The 26679-nt window shown below is 46.4% G+C and overlaps 1 long non-coding RNA gene across 1 annotated transcript in view; it reads right to left on the bottom strand.

Annotated features, from left to right (window-relative positions):
• LOC136605434 (uncharacterized) overlaps positions 1-25555 on the bottom strand; it is a 35001-nt gene extending 9446 nt beyond the window's left edge. Inside the window, exons 1-4 of the long non-coding RNA XR_010789980.1 lie at positions 25456-25555; positions 22391-22684; positions 19905-20190; positions 6452-6511 (exon numbers count right to left, since the gene is read on the bottom strand). This is a non-coding gene — a long non-coding RNA (uncharacterized lncRNA). The remainder of the gene's footprint in view (positions 1-6451; positions 6512-19904; positions 20191-22390; positions 22685-25455) is intronic.
• Between the last annotated feature and the right edge of the window lie 1124 nt (positions 25556-26679).

Genomic DNA, 26679 nt, shown 5'->3' with positions numbered 1-26679 from the left:
TGAGCGGTTCCTGATCACGTGTTCGTCGTTATCCGAAGAATAATGGCGATCACGTAAAAGTTAAAAAAAGGGGAGGTTCATCTCCCCTCACCGATGCGATCGGTGAGAGGAGATAAAACTTTTTACCGGAGGCCTCCATATTTGCACCCCGACGCAATCTTCTTACGTGAACTTTCCCGTATTCTGCGCATGCGACCGCCGGCAAAACACCGCACACATGCGCAGGAGTCGGGGAGCCCAGGAAACTTAATAGCTCCTTGCTCTCGGCGACCAACGGTCGCCGAGAGCCTGGAGCAGTGACGGGTGGCCTCGTTGAGCGGTCCCCGGTCACGTGATAAAAAGGTAGCAATCCACCTTTGGCCGGTCTCACATGACCGGATAGGAATTACGGATTCCGCATGCGTTTGATTAGCGGTAATACGCAGATCAATCGCATTGGATTACACAATTACGCTCACATTAGCGGGTTGGAATTGTGTAATCCACTCGCAGAAAAGAGAACGCAGCAGGTTCTATTTTACCGCGGATATCAGCAACATAGAGCCCATTGTGCTCCATGGTCGCGGATATACCCGCAGCCCATACGCAACTACGTTGTATACGGGCTGCGGGTACCCGCGTCATCGCTAAGCGACGGTGCGGGAAATACAAACAACAACAACAAAAAAAAAGTACTGCGCATGACCGCCCGTGTAAGTACGCAGTTATGCGCAGTACATTACGCGGCCGTACGCAGGGTCACAGCCGGGCTCACAGCCGGGATCCACCTACGGCTGCGTAAGCCCGGCGTTATTCAGACCGCTACCTGTAATACGCAATTTACAAGAAGCCCCGGGAACACTCGCCTTCCTGCAGTTCCAGGAGCACCTTGTTGAGCGCCTTCTGTGTGAGACCGCCGCACCTCGTCAAGCTTACGGAGACTCACGGAACGCCACTTTTTACACCCCATCCCCGCCACTGAGGTCAAAAAATGACCCCCAAAAAGCATGAGAGGAGGGGGGATACCAGATTTTATTGCCCTATGTGCCCATCCCAACCAGCCTCCATAATTACCCGTCTTTGGAAATACCACACAGTTCACATTATTACTTTTATCTAAGATTTGGGGAACGCCGAAAAGGGCGTGGAGGGGGGGGGGGGGGGGATTTTTAGGGAGTCAATTTTTATTCCGTACAAATGAGCAATGGGGCCTGGAATGTATTCAGTTGTGCCCTGCAATCCAACGGGTGTTCCCTCCATTACAGGCCTTGCCATGTTTCCTGTAAGTAGATTAGGGCCACAATGGGTATGTTTTTGAACACGGGACAAACGGGGGTATCCATTTTGGGGTGAAGGTCTTCATTCCTATGTACACTGTACAAAAAAAACCTGTTTTTAAATTGACAAAATTGCCAAAAAAATGAAAATCGTAATTTTTTCCTTCTGCTTTGCTGAAATTTATTCAAATACTGTGGGGTCAAAATACGCAATACACTCCTAGATGAATTCGTTAAGGGGTCTAGTTTTTAAAATGGGGTCATTTGTGGGGGTTCTTTATCGTTTTGGACGCTCAATGGCTCTATAAGTGGGCAATGGGGCCTGGAATTTATTCCGTTGTACCCTAAAATCCAACGGGTGCTCCTTCCATTATAGGCCTAGCCATGCGTCCTTTAAGTAGATTAGGGCCACAAGGGGTATGGTTCTGAACACGGGACAAACAGGGGTATCAATTTTGGGGTGAAAGTCTTCATTCCTATGTGTGCTGTACAAAAAAACAGTTTTTAAATTGATACAACTGCCAAAAAAATGAAAATTGTAATTTTTTTCCTACTGCTTTGCTTAGATTTATTCAAAAATTGTAGGGTAAAAATACACAGTACACCCCTAGATAAATTCGTTAGGGGGTCTAGTTTTCAAAATGGGATCATTTGTGGGGGTTCTCTGTCGTTTTGGCAGCTCAAGGGCTCTACAAGTGGGCAATGGGGCCTAAATCACCTTCATGCTAAATTTCTATTCTGAAAGCCACCGACTTTCATTTTGGGCCCCGTTGTGCATCCAGACATAAGATTAGAGCCACAATGGGTATGTCTCTGAACACGGGAGAAACAGGGGTATCCATTTTGGGGTGAAAGGCTTCATTCATGTGTGTGCTGTACCAAAAAAGCAGTTTTTAAAACGACAGAATTGCCAAAAAAACGAAAATCACAATTTTTTCCTTTTGCTTTGCTTCAATTCATTCAAAAACTGTGGGAACAAAATGGTCAGTACACCCCTAGATAAATTCGTTAAGGGGTCTAGTTTTCAAAATAGGGTCACTTGTGGGCGTTCTCTTTGATTTTGGCCGCTCAAGAGCTCTACAAATGTGCTATGGGGCCTAAAACGCCTTCAAGGAAAATCTATGTTCTGAAAGCCACCGACTACTCCTTTCGTTTTGGGCCCCATTGTGCATCCAGACAAGAGATTAGGGCCACAATGGGTATGTCTCTGAACACGGGAGAAACAGGGGTATCCATTTTGGGGTGAAAGGCTTCATTCATGCGTGTGCTGTACAAAAAAAGCTGTTTTTAAAATGACAGAATTGACAAAAAAACGAAAATCACAATTTTTTCCTTTTGCTTGGCTTGAATTCATTCAAAAACTGTGGGGTCAAAATGGTCAGTACACCCCTAGATAAATTCGTTAAGGGGTCTAGTTTTCAAAATGGGGTCACTTGTGGGGGTTCTCTTTGGTTTTGGCCACTCAAGAGCTCTACAAAAGTGCTATGGGGCCTAAAACGCCTTCAAGCAAAATTTATGTTCTGAAAGACACCGACTACTCCTTTCATTTTGGCTCCCGTTATGCATCCAGACATGAGATTAGGGCCACAATGGGTATGTCTCTGAACACGGGAGAAACGGGGGTATCCATTTTGGTGTGTAAATCCTCATTTTCATGGGCTCTATAGGAAAAAAATATGTCTTTAAAATGACATATTTGCAAAAATATGAAATTTTATTTTTTCTCCCCTAAATTGAACTAATTCCTGAAAAAAACTGGTGGGGTCAAAATACTCATGACCCCCCTCAGTGAATACACTAAGGAGTGTAGTTTTTAAAATGGGGTCATTTGTGGGTGTATCTATTATTCTGACACTTATGAGCCTTTGCAAACTTGCCTTGGTGCAGGAAAACAAAGTGCTCCTCAAAATGCTGAAAAGTAATGTTAAATGTGTACGTCCTCTAAATGGTAAAAAAAAACACAAAAGTTTTTCAAGTGTGCATTCAGAATAAAGTAAACAGATGGAAATACATATCTTATCAAAAATTTGTACAGTATGTTTGGACATATTTGAGATATTACGGTTGTAAATGTGAAAAAATGACAATTTTTTCAAAATTTTTCCAATATTGGTACTTTTAATAAATATACACAAATTATATCGGTCTATTTTTACAATCTAAATGAAGTACAACATGTGGCGAAAAAACAATGTCAGAATCACTGGGATATGTAAAGCCTTTACGGAGTTATGCCACGTTGAACGACGCATGTCAGATTTCCAAAATTTGGCTCCACCACTAAGGCGCAAACAGGCTTCGTCACTAAGGGGTTAAATATAACAACTCAGTGAGATCTATTTTCCCTGATTTTTCGGCGGATCTGCAGAAACAAAGAGCCACCTTCGTGGAAATAAAAAAGAGATTCAAGGATAGAGGCATTCCATACTCTATGGCATACCCGTCCCGTTTACGGATTGCAGCAAATGATAAAGTGATCTTTCTACATTCCCCTACTGAAGCCATGGAGTGGCTCCGTATGCACCTTGCGTCATCCGACGTTGCATAGTCCCGAGTTCTGATCTATGCAATGTAAATTCTGCAAAGAACATTTGGGCCCATGATCCATTGGCCTATGGTTGATACTGTATATGGCTGGGATGAAGAGATATGTCACCTAGCCTTTACGCTGTCCCGGATTGTGGGCTCGTCCCCGGGTAGCCACCGCTGCGGCAATAGCCTGAAGCCATGCTTAAAGGGAAAAAAATTTTTTATCACATAAACCAATCCCCGATAGGCCATTGGAATGTCCCCCACTCACAACAACTGCTACTTTCAAAATAGATTGTAGCTTACTCTTTTTTTTTAGACACCTGCGACACATTATTGTTAAGCGGGATGTCAATTCTTAGTTGTTTAAGCTGTTACAGTTTATTTTAAGTTACAAGTAGGTCTGTGCTTATATCCTTCTTTCTAATATGGGTAATATGCTCCCCTACTTGGAAAACCCGACTGTGCTATATGTCATTATGTCTCCCAATGTCGCTGTCATGTCTTAGTTGGAACATGTGAGGCCTGGGCACCGCTAATAAGCGTAAAGCAGTTTTGTCTTATACTAAGCAATTTAATCCCCAGATTGTGGGTTTGCAAGAGACTCACCTCACTATAGATAAAGCAGATACCCTTAAAAAAACGTGGGTACAGTGGACATGTCACTCCTTTCATACTTCTTTCTCCAGATGAGTCTCACTCCTTATTCACAAATCATTAAGATGGAACCCCATAAATGTCAGAAGGGACCCTGAGGGCAGATTCGTATTTGTATACGCAGAAATTGATTCTAAACCCTATGTCATTTTATGGTCCCGGCGGCAGCATTGCACCACATGCTAGGGGCACGCGATGCGAGGTCTCCCATTAAAATCAATGTCAGAAACTCCTGTCCGTCACGGCGGAGGTTTCCGGCATCCCTGAAGTGATACGAGGCTGTTCTCACGTGACAACGCCTCACATCCTCAGGGATTTGACATAGCGGAGAGTGTGATATAGGGGTGGGATTCATGGCCCCATATTGCGCTCGCCCTTTTTGTGAAGTTAGCCTAAGTGAGTAAAATGCTTCTCAGGTTGCTGCCCACCCAACAGGTGGCAATTGTTTTTTTTTTCACCAGAGGGCAGCAACCTCCTCCTTCTGGGGTCCTACAAACTGCTGCCTCACGGTAGGGGCCCCCCTGCTAGTGCGTGCAAGAATGTTTAACGTAAAGAGAGTATTAAAGGCCCACTCCAGTGAATTCATTTCTCATTCATTATGTAACTAGCCCCCCGCCACCCCACCCCCAGTATATATTGTTTAAAGTGCACATTAATCACACCAGATCTGTACCTTCTCATATGTATGAGTGTATATATGTATTCCTCTTCACATCTATTTCATTAAGCCAGAGTAGGTTTGAAAGCTCGCTAGAACATCATGTCTTTTTGTTAGCCATTAAAAGGTATCATATCTCCAAGATTACATGGTTTTCTTGCTGGGAACAATCACATTTTGCTCTGCTGGCTAACACCGTACCAAACCTTTTTTTGTTCCTCCTATTACAGTGACTGATGATGATCACACGGCTCCTGTCAAAAAAAGCAGGCGGACTATAGGTAGTATTAACGCACGAGAATCCCGCTAGTAAAAACAAAACCTGAAAAAACACGTCCATCCGAAGATGTCCTCGCTGCGTATCTCATGCATCAATAGAGGACATGCTGCGTCTTTTATCATGTGTGCCTGAATGGCGCAGTGTAAATGGGCTTTTAGTACTGTGTATTACACATGTAAAAAACAAGTGTAAATCACTTACATTTTATTAAATATTAAAATAATAAAAAGGTAATAAAAGTTTAAAAAAAAAAAACCTTTTACCAGATGTATAATAAAAAAAATCTACATAAAAAGACAAAAATCTATTTGGTATTGCTAAAAAATAAATGAGGCCCCACAGAACTATGTCGATGGAAAAATAAAAAAAAGGTATGGCTGTCAGAAGATTGCGGAAGAAAATAATTTTAAAAAATAAAATATCTTTGGAAAAAAAAGTGGTAAAGCAAAAAATAAAAATAATTTTTTATGTTAGTAATCGTACTGACCCATAGAATATAGTTCTCACGTCATTTTTGCTGCACTGTGTACGCCGCAGAAACAAGATGCACCAAAAGATGGCAGAATTTACACTCAATATCTGACCACCTTTGCAAAATGGCGATCGAGCCACAAAACAGAAAAAGGTTGAATATGTGGCATGCGCCAAAATGTGTCACCTTTTTACACCAGAAACCCGGCAAACATCAGTTAATACATTTCCCCTACAACATCCTGATAAAGTAGTGTAGAAGGAGGCCAGACTAACGAGAGAAGTTCTAATTACTGTAACAACTATAAGGGCGCAGTCAGACAAGCAAATTTTTCACGCATGTAAAAAAAATAAAAGCACATGGCATGTAGAAAATAATCACGTGACCGGGTGTATTTTCACTCGCGTCCTATCTTTTGTAGGTGCGCATTTTAAAGAATTCTAAAAAACGGACATGTGACCGCTTTCATTAGAAAGCATTGGTTCTAATAGATTCGTTTCGGAAACGCGCCTATACATGCAGGAAAACTTTGCTGGTGTGACTGAGCCCTAAAGCATGTGGAATGTCCTCTTACACAATGTAACTACATGACCAGCTACCTTGGCCAAATGGGAATTCATCCACTTGGTAAATGTTCTCTTGAACGGCTTCTTGCTCATCTGAAAAAGAAAGATTAGAATTACGATAGGATATTGGGCATTGTGGCATTATGGGGCCAATGCTACGGCTTAGGCACAATGCCCACGGACGGAAATTCTGCAGCGGGATTGGCACGCTATCATAGGATTGCGTTAGTTTATGCACTCTAAGGGCGCCTACCCACTGGCGTTGCTGATTTTCGTGCGTGAAAAACGCAGCGTTTTTCGCGGCGTTTTTCGTTAATTTCCATTGACAATCATGGGTGCATTAAGGGGGTTGTCTCACGCCGAAACGGGTTTTTTTTTAATTCAATAGGCCCCCCGTTCGGCGCGAGACAAACCCAAGGGATGGGTTTAAAAAAAAAAAAAGTTTATTACTTACCCGAATCCCCGCGCTCGCGGCGACTTCTTTCTTCCTTTACCAAGATGGCCGCCGGGATCTTCACCCACGATGCACCGCGGGTCTTCTCCCATGGTGCATCGTGGGCTCTGTGCGGTCCATTGCTGATTCCAGCCTTCTGTTTGGCTGGAATCGGCACACATGACGGGGCGGAGCTACGAGGACCAGCTCTCCGGCACGAGCGGCCCCATTCACCAGGGAGAAGACCGGACTGCGCAAGCGCGTCTAAAAACGCCAGAAGACAGCGAATTTAGACGGATCCATGGCAACGGGGACGCTAGCAACGGAGCAGGTAAGTGAATAACTTCTGTATGGCTCATAATTAATGCACGATGTATATTACAAAGTGCATTAATATGGCCATACAGAAGTGCTGAACCCCACTTGATTTCACGAGACAACCCCTTTAAGAGAAAAATAAGGAGACATATGCAACTGACAGTTCCTATGTGAAAAATTGCAACGCAACGAAAAAAAAACAACAAATGGACAAGAACACATTCTATGCTAATTGCTCTTCAGAAAAAACGCAAAACGCAATTTAGCATCGCAGGAAAAAAAAAAAAAAAAAAAAAATCGCCAGTGGGTAGGCGCCCTAATGCTGGCTTATGATAAATCGCAGCATGTCCTAATTCTGTGCGGCCCCACGCTGGATGGGTAAGTATGAGACTCTATATGAATACACATATATTATATATATTCTAAACACACACATTTTATATAAATATACAAGGGCAACATCACACGGGCTTATGCACAACTACGATCGCCGGTACGGAGCATAGTTGCGCATTAATGGAGGGTTTTTCCCCCTTCTCGGCCCGTTCAAACTCCATGCCATTGTGCAGAAGGCTGAAAATAATTGGGGGAAGATAGGTGCGACGTAGTATTCACTCCCGAGAAAAGAGCTGAAATCAATTGTCTCGTGATTATCACGGCCGCTTAAAGGAACAAAATCATGTGCATGTGTTCAAACCCCTAGTAATACAGTATGCTAGGCTGAAGAATGACACCAGGGGTGCGGATTTTGACTGTTTTTGGTTGCAAAAATGCTGCATAATTAGCAGCAGAAATTTCTACCGTGGACAGTCTGCAGCACTTCTGCCACCTGTAAGCATACAGTAAGTCAGCTTGAGGTATGCTGCCACATACAGAGTGGCGTCAGTAGTAATAGTATCCCCCAGAGTGGCTTCACTAGTAATGGGGACCCCACCCCCACAGAGGCCTTGGTAGTAATAGTGTCCCCCCATATACTTACCCTTCTCCTGGTCTACAGAGCTCTCTCTTCTCAGCGCTGCTGCAGGCAGAAGTGTGTGCACCCAAAGCAACACCTCCTCCCTTCTCCTCTCCTCCTGTGGAACAAATGAGGATCGGTCAGGGGAGAAGGATCCTGGATGCACACACTGCCGTCCGCAGCGCCACTGACTGATTACAAGCCAGGGAGCTTGGACCCTAGGAAAGGCAGGACACAGGGTCCCAAAGTGGGACTGTCCTGCCTAAATTGGGACGTCTGGTCAGCTTATATAAGGGCTTAAACAGATGAGTGCGATATGTAGAGAATAGAACCCATTGATTGCAAACGGGCTCATTGCGGCTGTATTTGCCCTATCTTGTGCGTGTTTGTGCACCATAGAGTCCCACGTGAGGTGGGCAAGCGCGCACATCTGCCTACGCGGGTATGCACTAAGTGCAGTGCAGATCTGCAATCATCCACGTTAGGCAAATTAGCCTTTTAAATCAGGGTGCGGTGATTCCACTGCTTGTGTGAACGAATGGAGCCTGCGGACATACACTCCATATTTGCACAGGCGTGAATGTTAAATACACTCGTTCACTGCGCAAAAAATGTGCAGGAGTGAGCGTGTTACGTTACACGCTCGTCTGTCGTTGCCCTAAACCTGACTATATCTTGCACACAACCTCTTATTCTCCCAGACTTTAGATTGCACTCACAAGCTTGTCTAATAAAATAGTCTTTATTGTCTCAGTGTAAATAAAAAGTCCTATAATACCGTATTACTGCGCCAATTTGCAACCCCCAACAATAACTCACACAGCAACCGTAGATTTATAACATCCTCCTAACATTTCTGTATGACCCCTTTCTATCATTTGACACCTCAGCATTAATCCCCATTGTGGATAAATCCATCTATGACCTCCATAGAAGCATCTCCGCCCGCTACACCCAGATCTGCACTGGCGAGGGCGCTGCCCGCTGTAACATATGGAGATACACATCATGTATCTGGATGATGGACACTTATTAAATGACCTCTCACAAGACTTTATTATTCCTCTCATTAGTACAATTTATGTTTTTTCCTCCGCCGGGTTCATTTCAATTTCCAATCAACCGTAAGTTTTATAAAACTCCAAAAGTTTCTGATGAACTATGGGCACCACTGCCAACCCAGACATCAAGTGCCATCCCTGCCCATCTACTAATAATGTGGCACTGGAAGAACCAGCTATGATTTTCTCCATTTCCCTGGGCACTAGACCATCACTCATGGTGGCCACATCACAGTGTATATGGCAGAGCAGGGTACTGGCAGGCAAAGTACTGGCAAGCCTGGTACTGGCGGCTTCACTGACCTTTGACCTCCAATCGGCCAACTGCCATTTCCTTTCAACTGACGACGGCAGCGGTTGGATCGAAGATTACAGGACTGAGAAAAATGGAGTCCAATGGACAAAAAGGAGACGTCGAAAAGCGCAAAAGAGAAGACGAGAGCGTGAGCGGACTCACAGCTATAAAGAGGAGGAGGAGTGGAGAGGATGAGGAGCCAAGACCAGGCACCAGCCAGGACCTTCTACCATCAGACCGCGGATTTGACATCAAGCGCTTCACCGCCCTTCAGATCTTGGGCAGAGGAAGCTTCAGCGAGGTAAGTTATATGACTGTTATTTTCTGGGAATGGCGCAGTGACGGCTCCTCCACATATCAGTATTTTGCTCCCTTCTTTTTACGGTTTTTGCTGCGCAAAATTAATAGTTTGCTCAAATTATAGCACAGCTCATTACAGACACAATGATACCACATGTGGGGGGTTTCTTAATTTTTTTTTTCATACAAATAGGGGAAAATGAGCAAAAAAAGGCTTTTTAAAATGTACTTATTTAATTTTGCTTTTTGACACTGTTTATGTCCCTGAAGGGGACCTGATCCATAGCAGCTATGATTACTATTACAACCTTATCGATTGTAAAAACAATCATAGGCAACAGTAAAGCAAGACGCCTCTATCTAGCATCCTGCCACCCATCGCAACCCATCGGCCCTCCGCGATTACATCGCAAGGGTCCAATGACATCACAAGGAAAGCGCCCTTCCTCTGTGAATCCTTTAATTTGCCGTGATCTACATAGATCGTGGTATGTAAGGAGTTAACAGCAGGGGTCACTGTCCTTCTGCACCCCGGCTGTCACAGCAGGAGGCCGGCTATCAGAAACAGTCAATGGGAAACCTCGCATCACACGCCATACAATCTGTTTTCCTGTCCCATTGAAAACAATAGACAATGGATTTTGAGGAACATGCAAAGAAAACATGCTGCAATTTTTTTTCCTTGCACCAAGATGCGGTGCGGGACAAAAAGAGAAAAACGCTCATGTATATGACTCCATTCAAAAGAACGGGGTTCTAATTTGCACAATCTTCTTGGCCATGTGAAAGCGCCTAGTGATAAATCCACCATGTGATAAATATATATGATTTTCCCTTCTGGCCGCTGTCAGTGATAATTTCTTATCTGCTTTCTTAAGGTGGTCCTGGCATCTTTTCCTGGAAGGAACACCTTCATGGCCATCAAGGTTGTTGACAGAGGAAAGAGCAAGGCAGACGTCATAAGGAGAGAGCGGCGGATACTCCTGAAGGCCCAAGACTGCCCCTTCATCTACCATCTGTATGCCGCACAGCAGTCTGCAGACCGGGCCTACTTCATCACGGAGTATCTGTCCGGAGGAAGCCTGGCGGCGATGATCAGGATGTGCGGCAGTTTGGACATCAACCATGTCAGGTGAGTAAATGACTAATCAGGAGACGGGGGGATACTGAGGGCGACATGACAGATATAGAAGAGTGGAGGGCGTACAGGTGACACTATGATGGTGACATGACGTCGGGGACTTATTTCATGTCATTGATACTACACTCTTTTCTCAGATTCTACACAGCGGAGATTGCATGCGGCCTCCAGTTCCTGCACCGACGCTACATCATCCATCGGTAAGCACAACTTTCCCACATCTCCCTGTTTCCCTGGTGAAGATAATGTACCCAGCTTTCCCAGAGTCCTGAATTAGGACTGGTTAAGCTGTGGTACATTATTTCTCTACTACATTATTACTGCATCACTCAACAGATTAACCTTTTTACTTTTCTTCATTGTAGTGACATAAAGCCGGCGAACATCATGCTGGACGGAGATGGACACATCCGCCTGATTGACCTGGGGCTGGCCCAAGACGGCGTCGTCCCGTCTAAGAAGATCAGCGGAGTGACAGGCACTTATAGATTCATGGCCCCAGAGGTGCTTCGTGAGAAGGACTACGACGCAGCAGTCGACTGGTGGGGCCTGGGGATTGTCGTATCCTGGATGGCGACAGGACAGTCCCCCTTCTACCACGGCTCCTCCAGGAGAAAGATCATCAAGTCCATCACCAGAAAGAAGCCAAAATTCCCATCTTGGCTAGATGCTGACGTAAAGCATCTTCTGAAGAGACTGCTGCGGAAGAAGCCAAAGAAGAGGCTGGGTGTCCACAAGAATATCAGAGGTCACCGATTCTTCAACACCGTGAATTGGGAGGAGCTGGAGATGAAAAGAGCAGAGCCGCCATTCAAACCCTTCAGCAGAGTTCCCAGGAATCGAGACCTGCCGTGGCCGGAGGGTGGTACACCCCTTCACCCTGTGGACGGATTCTCGTACACTTCACCAAGCTGGACCCGGTAAGATCTTCCTCCTCTAGGGTTGATGTTCTTCAGGCAGACCTCTGTGTTGATTATCATTGTTCCTCTGGTGTCAGACAGCTCAGGAGGTCATATAATAACATTATTATTGCTCCTGTAAATACCATGTCTCTACTTCTTCTTAGGATGACGAGAAGAATCCGATTGTGAAGGAAGCCACGACCATCTGGTAAGTATCCTCTATACACACTCACACATACATATCTGTACACCTATACACACAGGACACCTACAATCATATCCATACACTGTAGCAAAACTTCACATACCGTAGAAAGCTTAATACATAAACCATTTCCTCTAACATAGCAAAGGACTTTGGGGAAAATATATTAAGACCAGCAATATGGCCTCTATTATGGCTTCCACAATCACAAAACTCCCAATACCTCATAGTAAAGACACAGTTGCAGAAAATAACTTTTTTATATCAGATCCCAATCAGATCCTGATACAAGTCATCATGTTACAGTAGTTCACTGGTTTATATCCACAACTGGTAACACTGACAATTCCTTCTTATGTCTTGTAGGCTCGGCCCACGACAACTGTCTGCTGAACACACGACTCTGCTGCTGTAGAAGACCCCGGCTTACCAACAACATCCTCTCTCCACCAACTGCATCCTGCGTATTACCATCATGCTACCCCGACCTTGGCATCCTTCGGCTGGCATCGAACATCATCCTCTCCTGAAGACCCTCTACGCCCCCAGGAGCGGCCTGTGCTTGATTGGTAACTGGCGAGTTCAGGAACAATAGCCCGAGTGACTATTATCCCTGAACTCCTGGTTACTAGTAAGACCTCGGCACAGGCCAGGTAAGCAGCACGCACCACATACATGAAGGTTAGACACTAGTGTAGACACTAACACATACATAGACACAAATATACACACAGATAGGTGTAGATGTCGGCTTTGATCTTGGGACTTGCTCTGATCGCCATATTTGGGGTCAGGAAGGAATTTTTCCAACTTGAGGACAATTGGCTCATACCTCAATGAGGTTTTTGCCTTCCTCTGGATCAACTCACAGCCTTAAATAGGGTTAGGTCTTATTTATAAGGAATCAGCCACATAAATAACATAATATAAACATAAAGAAACACAATCTTTAGCTGACATCACATACACCAAGGAGGTGAGCGGCTGGCGTTTGATCCTGAGATTTATTCTGGTCGCCATATTTGGGGTCAGGAAGGAATTTTTCCCCCTTAAAACAGGATAATTGGCTCTTTCCTCAAGGGGGTTTTCGCCTTCCTCTGGACCAACACAGTCTATAAACAGGTTTAGTTCAATACACTTTAGATTCCCCACAAACAATAAATGGTAAGAGATTTATTTAGATTTCTGACAACAAGAATACATTCTAATAAGTCAGGTCAGATGTCGGCTTTGATCCTGGGACTTGTTCTGATCGCCATATTTGGGGTCAGGAAGGAATTTTTCCCCTTTATACAAGGATAATTGGCTTCTTCCTATCAAAGGGTTTTCGCCTTCCTCTCGATCAATAGCCTCAAAATACCTCATAATAAAATCTACCATTTCCTACAGCTAGAAATAAAATGTTCTTTCTCCCTCCATAAACCTTTGTGTCAGTGTCTTTATTTCTATTGGATGTCTTAGGCCTCATGCCCACAGCCGTGGCGGACTCCGCTAGTGGAATATTGCAACGGAGTCCACCACGGCGCCCCGGAAAACCCTAACACTCAGCTTCCGGTTCCGCCATGCTGTTACCGTCCTTCGAGCCGGTGCGCATACGCAGTACAGTGCATGATGCGCCGGCAGTGCCAGATGATGCAGGTAGGCACGCGTTTTTACGCGATACTTCCGAAGGATAGCATGACAGCTATGTCAATGGAAGCCGGCCACGCATATTCCCATGGCAAATAGAGCATGCCACCGTTTGTTGCACGCTGCGGAATTCTGCAGCGTGAACATTTAGCTGTTAGGTTCAATAGAACCGAATAGCTCCGGGGTAACGCCGCGGATTTCCGCCGCGTAAAACGTGGCAGAAATTCGGCAATGGGCATTAGCCCTTATTTAATGTTCTCTCAGACAAAAATGAGCGATAATCGCTACATGTAAACGCAGACATTGTGTACTTTTAATTTGATCGATGGATTTTAGCTAAACTTAAAATTCATCATGCAGCCGCTGAAAGACTGAGCAAAAATACTCAGTTTGAACGTATTTTACTCATCCTTCAATAGACTGCAGGATGTTCTCCCTGTGGTATGTTTACACTAGCCAGGAGGAGAATAATGGAATGTGCAGGCAGCTGTTTGCACAGCTTGGAGTGTATTTAAACACACACTGGTCTCTGCAAACAACTTCTAGAGGTTCTTTTACATGCAAATGAAGCTGATAAAGTGTTAATGTCCATTAACACTTTATACAAATAGATTGCTAAATCTTTCAATGTTTCAGTCCTTTGAAAGATTACCTTTGCACATAAAAGGGCCTGTAGTTATGCCCCTTCAACCTTCAGGGCTCAGACAGACAGACATTTTTTACATGCGTATATTCGCGCATAAAAAAAAAACATGTGACCACATCCATTGACACCCATATGTTCTTTTGTACGTGTCAATTTTATGCACATGTAAATATCGGACATGTGACCGCTACCATTGAAAAGCATTGGTTCTATATAGATGCGGATCGCAAACGCCAAAAACATTCTCAGCAAAAAACACCCGTCTGCCTGAGCCCTCAGATCACATCTGTCTTTTTGAGTTCTAAGGAGAATTGATGGATCATCAAGAGTGCATGTACCACAGGGACACCACTTAGGCTGGGTTCACACAGGGCGGATTTACAGCGAAATTTCCCTGCAGAATTTCGCTGTGGCCGCTAATACCAAAATTAGCCAGGCATGTGGACGAGACTTGTCAAAAATCTCATCCACACGGGGCGGACAATCTGTTGCGGCAAAACCAGCATTAGCTGGCGCTACGGCGCCGTTTCCTTGGATGCAGCATATCAATTCTTTTTTTCGCTGCGGCCTTGATCCTCTCTATGGGAGAGCTGGACGCAATGGAAAAGCATGTGGCTAAGCCGCTCCAAAACCCGAGGCTAAGTCCTGTAGGTTTTGAAGCTGCACTTATCCCGCAAAAATCTGGCAGTTTTTTGCTGCGGCAAAACCGTGAAGCCGTCCTGAGGAAACCCAGCATTATGGTGTGAGAAGAAGACAACACAATATGATTAAAAAGAGCATCGCTATTAAGGTATTGTGCTTTACTGCCAAGGACTTTTAGTTCGGGTCATTATATCGGTGGTCAGGAGTAGAGATGAGCGAACATGTCCGTTACGGACACATCCGCACCCGGACACCGGCTTTGCCGAACACTGCAGTGTTCGCGCGTAAAGGTCCGTGTGCCGCCGGGGGGCGGGGAGATGCGCGGCGGCGCGGGCGGCAGTAGCGGGGAACAGGGGGGAGCCCTCTCTCTCTCCCTCTCCCCCCCACTCCCCGCCGCGCTGCCACGGCGGCCCCCGAACTTTTTTCGCCCGAACACTGAAGTGTTCGCAAAGTTCGGTGTTCGGGCGAAAAAGGGGCGGGGCCGAACGTGTTCGCTCATCTCTAGTCAGGAGTCCTATGCGTCACCAAGATTTCTGGTTCCATCTATTTTAGGCCGGCTGCACACGACCGGGTCTGATTGCAGATGTGGATCCTGCACCATGACCTGCCCTGTGCCCGGCCGGTGACACCGTGTACCTGTCTCTTCATCTTCTATTTTGTACTGCGGATAGTTCGTGCGTGTCGACATCAGACACGTGCACTACAGTTTTTTATACCTCTGCTTTCCCCGCATCACCGCCTAGCAAGGACACGGGAGCGGACAATGTGAGCGGACATGCGAATGTTCTATTGGCTTGAATTGGTGCAGAATGCTGTGGATTGTCCGTGCAGGAGGCGACTGCAGATTCCGTAATTCAAACCCCATTATGTGCACAGCAGAGCCCGGTTATGGACCTATTTGGCAATATGGCTATAAATTCCTTAGTACAAAGGTTTATAGCCCCTGTACACTATTGTGCACGTCTGTCGGGAACGGTATACATGGAAACATTCTCCAAGAAGCTGTAATCTTGTCATGTGAATGAGCCCCAAGAGAACCAGGGAGTTTAAAGGGCTTTTTCTCTGCTTTGGAGTTTTTAGGAAGAACTGTTGAAAAGGCCTTGGTGATTGGAGTTAGGGTCCTTTTACACAGTGATGATCATTTCTGCGCTTTTAGGGTAAATGCACACAGGCGGAAATTCTTCAGCGGGATTTCCCACAGAATTTCCGCTCGTGCACGCTGCCATAGGATTGCATTAGATAATGCAATTCTATGCAGACTGCCGCGATTTGACCGAGTGAAAACCCGCGCGGTAAACAAATCGTGTCACCTCTGGCGCGCCGCCTCTGCTCTGCACATGTGCCGGCTGGGCGGAAGACGGCACACAGCAGAGCGGAGTAGACGCTGGAGGAGGTAAGACGCGGGGGTCACTGCAGGAGCACGGCTCGCATCCCACTGTGAGAATTCTCGCAGCGGAATCCGACCCAGCGGTCTGCATGAGGCCTGATCATCGCTCAGTGAATGGAGGTGGAGGCGGCTGGGGATCTTTCCGGCCCATCTGCCTCTATTCACAGTAAATATGCAGTAATTCATAAATGTCGGTGCATGCACGTACACTGAACGATAAGTGCCAAAATACTCACCAATCTACTACAACACCCAGACAGATGGAAATATCTAACAAGTTAGTACACACAAGGGATTGTATTTTGGCCAGAATATGTAAGCCCACAAGCCCACGTCCTCTAGATGGCGACAGGCAGTAACACACACTGAACTGGACAATTCACACCTAATGTGTAAACACCTACATACAGACCTTGAACATGTCACTGTTCACACCAACGAAGAGACAAGGGAATCCTACCCAGAACCTCATGTGTGCAATAACACCAAAGCAGAACATGCATGATGCCAAGCTCCACAGTTCTGAGAGGGAATGATATAAATGACAAATGACTAGAACCCTCTAGTAAGAGGGGCTGGTATATATGTGCAACAGACCGGTGGAGGTTGGCTAGCTGGAGCAATACACAACCAGCCAGCTCAATCATCCCACACCTGTGGAAATGTGCTGCTGGAAACCCGTAGCACTACAGGTCCCAGTAGCACAACATGACAGACACATATCGGTGTCAATGTATGTAATTCCTGCACTTCTGTATAGTAGTGCATTAGAAAGCCTATGAGGTTAGTAGAGGCTGAGCCTCCTCGGCCACAGACCCGGAGGCTACATCCAAGCTTCAGGGTTCCATAGCAACCCATTGAGACCTCGTAATCACATTACGAGGGTCCAATAGGTGACAGAGGGAGCCCCCTTCCTTTATCTGCCTCTTATATTCCGCCGTTACACTGCAACGTGCAAAGAGTTAAATAGCGTGTAACAAAAGGTATCTTCAGTCCCCACTGTTAGAACAAGTGCTCAGCCATTATCTGACAGCTGAGCACCTGCTCCCTCTGGCAGAAGAGACCTGCGACAGACTTCTAATGCAGCGCCATATTTCTACGGCGCTGAAGAAAAAAAAGAGCTTTAAACGACCGCACCTGGAAGCAGAAATGCTGCATAATTTGCCACATTCCACAGCATTTCCGCCAAGTATAAACATAACCTAAGTCAGCTTAAGGTATCCTGCAGAGTGGCATCAATAGTAATAGTGCTTGCCCTATATCAGCCCCAGTAGTGATAGTGTCCCCCACAATGGCCTCAGTAGTAATATTGTCCCCCATAATGGCCTCAGTAGTAATCTTGTCCCCCACAGTGGCCTCAGTAGTAATAGTGTCCCCCACAGTGGCCTCAGTAGTAATAGTGTCCCCTATATCAGTTCCAGTAGTAATAGTGTCCCCTATATCAGCCCCAGGAGTAATAGTGACCTCCACAGTGGCTTCAGTAGCAATAATGTCACCTTTATTGGCCCCAGCAGTAACAGTAGCCTCCACAGTGGCCTCATTAGTAATACTGTCCTCTGTATTGACATCAGTAGTAATAGTGACCCCCACAGAGGCCTGAGTAGTAATACTGTCCCCTGTGTTGGCCTCAGTGGTAATAGTGACCCTCATAGTGGCGTCAGTAGTAAAAGTGTCCACTACATCAGCCTCAGTAGTAATAGTGTCCCTTATATCAGCCCCAGTAATAATAGTGACACCCACAGTGGCTTCAGTAGCAATAATGTTATATATATATATATATATATATATATATATATATATATATATATATATATATATATATTGGCCGCAGCAGTAATACTGTCCTCTATATTGACATCAGTAGTAATAGTGACCCCCACAGAGGCCTGAGTAGTAATACTGTCCCCTCTACTGTCGCGCTTAGTAATAACAGTGACCCTCAGTAGTAATACTGTCCCCTGTATTGGTCTCAGTGATAATAGTGACTCCCCACAGTGGCCTCAGTAATAACAGTGACCCGCACAAAGGCCTCAATAGTAATACTATTACTGCTGAGGCTGATACAGGGGACACAATGATTAATGAGAATGTTTAGAATTGTAAGAATCATAAGATTTTTTGGTGACCTTTAAAAAAGAAAAGAATTGGTCACTAATTGTATTTAAAAAAAAAAATCCCTAAAATCCTATATTTTCATACTGATCATCAACCCAACTTTTCCTGTTCTGTACGGAAAACTTTTCAGCAGTCACTATTATCACAGGCAGGATTGCAATGAAAGGTAACACCTACAATACATGTAGATAAAACAGGGTGTACCATTTAAAATAGGTAATGGTCACAGCTCACCTCTTCCCCCTCCCTGCGAAATTACCATTGAACATGTCAAAGCACATGTCTAGAACAGTCTCCCATAGAAGCAATGAGTCCCTTCCTGTCCGTTGTGTAAATGATCCATGAGGCTGCTGTAAAGCGTATCTCTAAATGCGGTTGAATGCAGAATGGGCGGCCCCATAGTCATGTACTGATAATAGAATTGAAGAAAAATCTACAAATCGGAAAATAAAAACAGATTACAAAAATAAAATGTGCTATTATCGGGTTTTAATTAGTAAAACCCTTTAAGGAACAGGCTGTTATGCACCTTAGGGACTGGACACTTTTTAAAGAATTTACCCATGTGCTGGTTTTACTGCCCTATTGTTTTTCCTTCAGCTACCAACATAATTTTTCCCCTGACATATGGGGCTATTTTTATATCTTTTTTCAATGACTTTTTTTTTCTATTTTTTTTCAAAAGATTTTTTGAAATTTATACCTGTTTTTTTCTTAGTTTATTTACGCTAAAATAAAGTACAGGAAGGGGTTCCTCATTTTGCTTTGGATGTTTAGATATATATTTTTTGTATAGCTTCGGATTACAGGATGCATACGATGACGGTTTGGGTTGGTGTTGGCTTTGGGTCATTTTCTTTTTTACGTGTATAATTTTATTGTATTGTTTTGTCTTTTTTTACCAATTTTTAAAATAATTTTTGTTTACTATCTATGATAGCCATGACGTCGTTTTCACGACCGGCGGATATATGCTACCATCTGAGCTGTCTTCCACTTTCCCTCCCCCTCCCCGACTCACTGCCTCTCCTCTCCTCCGGCTGTTTGCAATGGCTGTGGAGAACAGGTGGGGAGGGGGCAGCAGCTTAGCTCCACCTCCGTCTCACCCCTCCCATTGCAAACAGTCAGAAGGGAGTAGAGATGTAGAGAGCTGTTGAGAGGGAGGAAAAGAAGAAGAAAGCTCAAATGGTAGTGTATATCGCCGGCCGTGAAAACGGCGGCCGATATACGCTCCTGTGAATTTTTTTTGCTCGTACCAATGGTAAAGATTAAAAATATTGCAGCAGGTTCTATTTTGAGTGATTTTGTTCAAGAATGCCCACTATTTTCTGTGGGTGCATGAAAAAAAGGCCTCTGGCTTCCATGACACCTGGACGGCTCCAGCTACGATTGTCAGAGCAGAGGCGTATTCTAAAGTGATAATGCGCTAAAGGTCAGTTTATTTGACGGTCACTTACCTTGCAACCTTTGCATCACATTTGCGATGTCCCTGGTGCTTCTGTTCGCGAGCCGTGAGGTGGCCATGTTGACTCTTCAGGGTATCCTTAGCTATAGGAATGTTGACTCCAAGTTTAGCTCTTAAGATGTCACACAATATCTTGCACGGCTCTCCTGAAGCATGCTCTACCTCCTATTCCCACTAGGCGGCTGATGCTTGAGTCACTGGCACCAAAACAACAGCAGACCACTCACGACTGCGCTGCCGCTTTCAATCTCTTCTCATGGGTCCTGTCCTTAAGCTGCCTGAAAAGACACAGAGGTAGGATTTAGAAGAGACTTGCATGCTTTCTTGCAATGCTAAAACCTGTAATCTCATTAGCAATTCTGACAAAGATTGGCAGGCCAGGATATGCAGTATTATTTGTGCCAAGCAGACAGTTACTGTTGAAAGCGCATTTCCTGCAACCGCGCTGTATAGAGTGAAATATCCGTAAATATAGTCATCCGTGTGAGCGATGCGCCAGTACTTTATATATCGAAGACGTAACTGCTACCTAGTACTATCCAAGATGCTTCTAATATACTCTAATCCCGGACTTGTACGAAAGGCAACAAAACCATCAGCAAGAACACTATAAACGTTCTAAACAGGTAAGTGCTGTATAATGGGTTTAATCATTTCAAGCCTAATGCCCTCTAAGATGATTAAATACTGCAAATATATATACACCGAGGGTGTGAGAGCAGTGATCCCCGTAGAGGGACTGTCCATATAGCTGCTGTATGATCCGCGCCGGGAAAAGTCATTCTACACGCCAATATCCCGGTCTTCTGCTGTGTTAGGGCATGTAAGGGGTGTAAAAGACATTAAAGACCTCTGTGCAGGAACATATGGGTAACTTCTAAGATATGATTAAAGGGAATGTCCTAGGGATAAAGAATAAGCATCTGATTGGCAAGGGTCTGACTGCATGGATCCCAACGATCAAGAAATTAGGAACTTTCACATGTCCATGAATGTTCGGACTGGTGGTCATGCGTGTGCACTACCTCTCCATTCATGACAGCCAAAGATAGTAGAGCAATTGGCTTGTCGATGTGACTACCACAGCCATGTGACCACTACAACCAATCACTGGCCTCGGCAGTCATGCTAGCATGTATGGCACATGTCTACTGAGGCCTCGGATTGGCTGAGGTTGTTAACCAGAAGTATAGTGCATCACTGCACCAGGAGAATAAAGAATGGCTGGGACCCCAGGAGCATCGGCACCAGAGTGCTGGGTGATTTAACGGAAGTGTAATGATTGCTATTTTTATAACATTTTACTGTTAGCTTTATTTCTTAAACTCTTGGACAATCCCTTTAAGAGACTGCAAAAGTGAAATTGACCAAACATAAACCCCTGACTATAATCCCTGTGGATGCCATAGAAGGTGGCTCCCGGCTCCGGATCCTTCTGTATGTGTGTCGCTCTATAAGACCAATTTCTGCATTGGCAGCACAACCCATAAATACATGACATTACCGGGCATCAGAGCAGCCGGATCAGGGCTGATCACTATTGATTTCTATTAAAAAAAAAGGGATGGTCTACCGAAGACAGATGTTTTAAAATTGAACACCTTCACCATAAAGGGCGTATATATACGCCCTCCTGGGGAAGGTTTGTGTGGAGCGGGACTGGGAGCCAATTTTACTCCAGAGATGGTGAATACCGACTATTTTTGACAGCTGATAATTCACCACAACTGCCATGATCAGCGTGAGCGCTAACACCGATGGTTAACCCTATAAATATCCAATCGGAGATTGAGAGTCCCGAACGGCGCCCTCGTGATGAGATTGCGAGGTGCTGTTCGCTTGTCATGGCAGCCCAAGGCCTTTTGAAGCCCTCAGGGCTCCCTGTGGCCTGTCATAATAGAATGCTGATAAAAATACCATATACAGCAATAAGTATTCCATCAAATGTTAAAGTCGATTAAACAACCTCAAGTTCAAGTACCCTAAGGGGACAAAAAAAAATGTATTGTAAAAAACATACTAAAAGTTAAAAAAAAAACAACTTTTCTTGTATTTATAATTAAAAAATACAAGCAAAAAAACCCCCCAAATATATTTGGTACCGCCGCTAATGTAAAAGTCTGATCTAAAAAATAATGCATTATCTATCCTGCAGGGTGGACGCGGTCAGAAAAAAGAAATTACACAATGCCACAATTGCGCCTTTTTGGTCACTCTATGTCCAAGAAAAATCACTCTGCATTTCATCTAACATTTTATTAACTTGTGTGAATGCACTGGGGAATAAACCTTTTAACAGATTTGCTTTCTCCCCATCACCCTCTACCATTCTTACAGGGCCTACACATTCCATTTTAATCTGTTTATATACTGTTTATAGGAGAAGGGGCTAATAGATCCATTTTGGTGCACAGATGAATTATTGATTTACTTGTACTTGTAACACATAATCGTGTTATTACTAGTTGGGAATATTACCAGACTTGGCAGTCCTGGAGGTCACTGTTTGGCCTCAACCCATTAGTCCAGCCGTGAATCAACTCATCCACTCGCTGACGATTTGTGTCAGTGGTCGCAGCTGATGGTCTTCCACTGTGTGGTTTGTCTTCAGTGCTGGTTTCACCTTCTGTAAACCTCTTCATCCACCTGTGAACATTCCTCTTGTCAATGGTGTCATTCTGCAGCCTTTTGTGGATGTCGGACAGCCTTCATCCCTCCTTCATCAAGAACTCTATGACAGCACGTTGTTTCTGTTTGGAATCCATTACTGACCTGCAAGGAAGATCAAGATTCTGAAGCCCCCGTATAGAGGAAGAGTCCCTCCAACTACATGTGCAAGTTGAACAATCTACATCAATTAATAAAGAATTTATGACCACTTCTGCACTTTCGGTACAGCCCGCAGATATATATACGTTTTTTTTTCTTTACTAATTTTAATAATAAAATGTCTTCTTTAATAATATAGTATTTTCTGTTGCCGTCTTCTCACCGCCATAACCTTTTTATCTCTTAAAAAGCCGAGTCACAAGTATAGATCCGTGACGGGAGGTGAAACTTTTTAAAAATCTTTTACGTGATCGCCGTTATCCATTGGATAGCAGCGACCATGTGACCAAGGACCACGGCCCCCTGTGGCATCTCCAGACTCTCGGCAACGTTTCGTAGCCAAGAGCGGGGGGATTTTATATTATCCCGGCTTTTGTGCATGCGCCCGCTATTTTGGCGACAGGCACGTCCGCAACAGCCAGGGTAAGGTCCACATATAAATCCGAGGGCCGATCGTAATCTCATCTCCCCTCACAGACATAATCCATGACGGGAGAGGTTTTCTTTTACACCTTTTTTAAACTTTTACATGGTCGCTGTTATCCATTGGATAACAGCAATGAAGTGACCGGGAACCACATACAGCAGCTTCCGGTGACAGCTCTGTGCTTTTGACTACTCATACTATGATCATGGGTTATTCGGGCGATACTGGCGATCGTGTAACTGTGGGAAGGGGGCTTCTTGCGGCCCCCCCATGACAGCTCCAGGTTGTCGGTTACCTCCGGGAGCTGGCAGCCAGGAACTGCGATGTCCAGAGCCTGCAGGGCTTTAATCCCCAGAGGAAGCATGTTTTTACGTCCCCGGGAATTACAGCTCACTTAGGCAGGACGTAAAAACACTATGGAGTGGTCAGATTAGCATTAATTGTGAAAACATGTCTCTAAAAATTACCAAAGAAGTATTTTAGTCAACTTAACTTCCTGGCAGAGGATAGGATAGGAATTCTTCACTTTCACCCCAAAACATTCATAGCCACAGTGTTGTAAAAGTGCTTGGGCTTCGCTATCGCGTTTCAAGTCATACAGGTGTCACACGGGTGTATTATTATTGTGCATGCGCACTTCTCCTATATGCAGCTCGTGATGTCGTTAGCCCATTGACTTGTATTGGATCGCTCACATCTGCGGGTTTTCACACGTGTATTACTGGTGCAGAGAATAAATCCACAGCATGTTCTATCTGGACGTGTATTACGTGTGCGTGGGGATTGGCAGGCGCAGCGAGTATGAATGTCACTGTGTGAGCCCGGCCATATACTCAGCATACATAAAGGGGTCGTATGACATTAAAACACGGACAGCGCAACGGCTTTCTTAGGCTGGGTTCGCACAGGGCGGATTTCTCAGAATTGTTGTCCACACGGGACAGCGAATCCGTCGCGGCAAAGCCGGCAAAAGCCGGTGCTGCGGCGCGGATTCGCTGGCCAGGCCGCTTCAAAACCTGCGGCACAGTGCCGCGGGTTTTGAAGCAGCGCTTTTCCCGGAGGAAATCTCACGTTTTTTCGCTGCAGCCAAACCGCGAGTTTTTCGCCGGGAATCCGGCATGTGAGAACCCAGCCTTACATTACAGGACCCTGAGGGGCGGAATACGGCAGGATTACTTCATGTCCCTAAACTGTTGATCTAATTCCATGCTAGTCATCATACCCGCTCAGCTCCATGCCAGCCCTCACACCCCCTCACCTCCATGCCAGCCCTCATATCGCCCTCACGTCCATGCCAGCCCTCATAGCCCCCTCACCTCCATGCCAGCCTTCATACCCCCTCTCATCTCCATGCCAGTCCTCACAGACACCTGAACTCCATGCCAGCCCTCCTACCCCCTCACCTCTATGCCAGCCCTCCTACCCCCTCACCTCCATGCCAGCCCTCATACTCCTCTCACCTCCATGCGAGCCCTCATACCCCCCTCACTTCCATGCCAGCCCTCCTACCCCCTCACCTCCATGCCATCCCTCACACCCCCCTCACCTCCATGCCAGCCCTCATATCCCCCTCACCTCCACGGCAGCCCTCATACCCCCCTCACCTCCATGCCAGCCCTCATATCCCCCTCACGTCCATGCCAGCCCTCATAGCCCCCTCACCTCCATGCCAACCTTCATACCCCTCTCATCTCCATGCCAGTCCTCACACACACCTGAACTCCACGCCAGCCCTCCTACCCCCTCACCTCCATGCCAGCCCTCATACTCCTCTCACCTCCATGCGAGCCCTCATACCCCCCTCACCTCCATGCCAGCCCTCATACACCCTCACCTCCATGCCATCCCTCACACCCCCCTCACCTCCATGCCAGCCCTCATACCCCTCTCACCTCCATTCCAGCCCTCATATTCCCCTCCCCTCTCTGACAGCCCTCACACCCCCTCGTGCAGGGCTTCCCTCCGCAGCCTCCTCTCCTCAGGCAGCCTTGTGTTGTGGCTGACAGTCCTGCTCCTTGGTAACCAAGTACAACAACTAGTCCGGGCTGCATGCTGACTAGACCAACTTGTTACCCCCGTGCCGTACAGCTGACATGTCCTCCCGACCCCCATGCACACATACAGTATATACACACAGCAGTCTGTCTGTCTGTCGGGATATACACGATATCACTGGCGTACATATAGGGGGTGCTGGGGGTGCGGTTGCGACCCGGCCCCTGAGCCCCAGGGGGCCCACGGGGCTTACTTTGCAGTCAGTCAGGCGACACTGACTGACTGCACTTACTTTCACTATGGTCTCTGCGCAGGCAGGAAGCCTCTCCGGGCACATCGGCGCTCCTCCCAGGACCTCCGCTCAGACCCCTCCCCCATCTGGTTCTCCAGCACAGAGATCATCAGAGGGGAGGAGTCTGAGCGGAGTTCCTGGGAGGAAACGCCGATGTGCAAGAGGGGCTGCCTGCGCAGAGACCATAGTGAAAGTAAGTGCAGTCAGTGAGAGGGAACGTCCTCGGTTTGATTAAGAGGTGGGAGGGGGGTGAGTGAGGGGTGTTCTGTGTGTGATGGTGAGTGGGGGAAACGAGGGGTGTTCTGTGTGATGGGGAGTGGGGGTGAGTGAGGGGGGTTCTGTGTGATGGGGAGTGGGGGTGAGTGAGGGGGGTTCTGTGTGATGGGGAGTGGGGGGTGAGTGAGGGGGGTTCTGTGTGATGGGGAGTGGGGGTGAGTGAGGGGGGTTCTGTGTGATGGGGAGTGGGGGTGAGTGAGGGGGGTTCTGTGTGTGATGGTGAGTGGGGGAAACGAGGGGTGTTCTGTGTGATGGGGAGTGGGGGTGAGTGAGGGGGGTTCTGTGTGATGGGGAGGGGGTGAGTGAGGGGGGTTCTGTGTGATGGGGAGTGGGGGTGAGTGAGGGGGGTTCTGTGTGATGGGGAGTGGGGGTGAGTGAGGGGGGTTCTGTGTGATGGGGAGGGGGGGGGTGAGTGAGGGGGGTTCTGTGTGATGGGGAGTGGGGGTGAGTGAGGGGTGTTCTGTGTGATGGGGAGTGGGGGTGAGTGAGCGGGGTTCTGTGTGATGGGGAATGGGGGTGAGTGAGGGGGGTTCTGTGTGTGATGGTGAGTGGGGGAAACGAGGGGGGTTCTGTGTGATGGGGAGTGGGGGGGCGAGGGGGGTTCTGTGTGATGGGGAGTGGGGGTGAGTGAGGGGGGTTCTGTGTGATGGGGAGTGGGGGTGAGTGAGGGGGGTTCTGTGTGATGGGGAGTGGGGGTGAGTGAGGGGGGTTCTGTGTGATGGGGAGTGGGGGTGAGTGAGGGGGGTTCTGTGTGATGGGGAGTGGGGGTGAGTGAGGGGGGTTCTGTGTGATGGGGAGTGGGGGTGAGTGAGGGTTGTTCTGTGTGATGGGGAGTGGGGGTGAGTGAGGGGGGTTCTGTGTGATGGGGAGTGGGGGTGAGTGAGGGTTGTTCTGTGTGATGGGGAGTGGGGGTGAGTGAGGGGGGTTCTGTGTGTGCTGGTGAGTGGG

The sequence above is a fragment of the Eleutherodactylus coqui genome, unplaced genomic scaffold (assembly GCF_035609145.1).
Source record: "Eleutherodactylus coqui strain aEleCoq1 unplaced genomic scaffold, aEleCoq1.hap1 HAP1_SCAFFOLD_136, whole genome shotgun sequence".
In the NCBI taxonomy this organism is placed as follows: Eukaryota; Metazoa; Chordata; class Amphibia; order Anura; family Eleutherodactylidae; genus Eleutherodactylus; species Eleutherodactylus coqui.
The sequence above is the reverse complement of the archived record's forward strand: the minus strand, read 5'-3'. Positions and strand labels throughout refer to the sequence as shown.